Source organism: Armigeres subalbatus, unplaced genomic scaffold (assembly GCF_024139115.2).
Source record: "Armigeres subalbatus isolate Guangzhou_Male unplaced genomic scaffold, GZ_Asu_2 Contig1609, whole genome shotgun sequence".
In the NCBI taxonomy this organism is placed as follows: Eukaryota; Metazoa; Arthropoda; class Insecta; order Diptera; family Culicidae; genus Armigeres; species Armigeres subalbatus.
In genome coordinates this window covers 47,508-49,766 of record NW_026942405.1, presented here as the reverse complement: position 1 = coordinate 49,766, position 2,259 = coordinate 47,508, and positions in this window count along the sequence as shown.

Here is a 2,259-nt window from a genome sequence, read left to right as displayed (position 1 = left end):
CAACTGTCAAATGGTTGTTCGAACAACTTCATACACGTTCAAACAAAGCAGCAACCGAAGCGTTTTCTTGGGGCGGAGTCAATATTCGTCAAACTGCTTGACTGGTGTGTACGTCGCATTAGATGTGTCAAGGTCATCCAGAGCTGTTCGAATCTCATCAGGAGAAAACTGGAAGCATAGCAAGCTGATGTTGTAGGAAGGTATTTGACCAAAACAATTCTGGCGACGGACAGGAGATGCTCTACGAAAAACACTTTCGAAGTAGGCAGCGAAAAGGTCAGCTGCTTCAGTGCTTGTTCTTGAAGTATCCATTAAATTTCACCAAAATGGGGATGCCGTTGTCATTCTTCCTCTTTTTGATGTAGTTCCAGAAACGGGAAGGATCTCCTTCACAGAAGCTTGAACGTTGTGAACATAGTTTTTGTGGGCAGCAGAAAGAATTGCTTTATATTCCAGCTCGAAATCATGAAGTCTGTCCCTGTCAGAAACGTTCTTTGTTACGAAGTATCGGCTACGCAGCTTGCGGAGATTGTTGCGAAGGTTACGTAACTCAGGAGTCCACCAAGGTTGATTTAAATCAGGCACGCTTCTTCCGAGGAACGTGTGTGTTGATAACTTCAAATAGAAGTTCGTAGAGCGTCGATAGCATTCCGTCCACTGTATCAGACCGCAGAGATGATGTCCAATCGATGTTGTCAAAAGTAGAATTAATCAGATCGAAGTTGCATGCCGAATAGTCATATATAAAACAGTCTACGTCGTCAGGTAATGGTGGCATGACATTCTCGTAGAAGTACGATGATTGGTTTATGGTGGATATCAATAGGCAGTTATATTAACGATCTCAGGGAGAGTTGTGAATATAAGATCGAGAAGTCTTCCATTTATGTTTACAACATGGTTAGTTTGCCTCAAACCATTGGTAAACATTGCTTCCGTGAAGTTCAGCTCAGTGTGAGTGGAAACGTTGGAAGGGACGTACCCGTTGATATCCACCATGGAGTGTGATATCTTTGTTTTCTATGACTTATTTCTTAATCTGAGAGAAAAATGGTTTGCTTTATTTTCACTTCCATCATGGTTTAATTTAATACAAAAAAGCAACTCTTACCTACTAGTAGAAAAGCTACTACTTTAAAGACTAACGCAAAATAAAAGCTAATAAAAAAGATCTAGTCGTATAAGGCGTCTTCAAATAAACACACTTGTACTACTACGACTGGGCTAGGATATGAGATACTTCCGTACTTGTATTTTGCCTCATTTGCTTTCCAGAATCAGCGCTTGCAAAATTCGGCACCGCAAATGAGCACTCGAGCACGAAATGCACACCTGAACCCATTTTAGAAGCTTGGCTTCCCTACTAACAAAAAGACAAATTTTATCCTATTTACAACCTGGAAATGCACTTTTCTTCGTTTTGTACGACAAACTACTACTTTCGGGTTCGCGAGTAATTTTGTGAATAATAATTTACAGAACAAAAAACGTAAAATAAAACTAAAAACGTCTCGGTTTGATTAGTGATTAACGCTTCGACGTGTGTAATATAAAATATTGACAAATTTACCTCCGAGTAAACGTTTCAAATTGGCACGTCGTAGCATCATGCTGCTGGTTTCAAATCTTCAATAAAAAGCACCAAATGTCGCGTTTCACTTGTCGCGCGACATTTGATGTAGGCGCGCGCGCGTTAAAAATCACTTGCACTGCAAGCCAAATCAGCGTGGCGTTGGCGGTTGGTAGGAGAAACATTTCAGTGAAAGATTTCTAAGAAAGCGAAAGCTCCGTGGACGCGACACGCGACACCTTTCGAAGTCACAAAGCGCAGATGTGCTTTTTGACGCAGTGTTGCGTCCTGAATTGAGGAGATACAAAATTGAATGGGGAGAGAGGAATAAATTGGTTCTATGTTCTCGACTTCAATCATTTGATAGACTGGAAGCAGAATGGTCTGGACGAATTAAAAACCAGCCTTCTGAAGAAAGTTCAATTATTGGTATGTATGAAAAATGGTATGAAAATCACTGAAATCTTTCTCACGTTTTCCTGAGTTTGTTCACAATTTTCTACGCCAAACCTTGAAGTTTCTCTATCACTATGGAACTATACATAAGTTAAGCAGTGAATGAAGTAGAAATTTTCCTAAAATTGAGCTCTCGTTTAACCTAAAGCGATACGTATATGATAATAAATGCCTCCACGCAGTATTCGATATGTCAGTTTCTTCGGATGATCCGTCAATTTCAATATTCGATG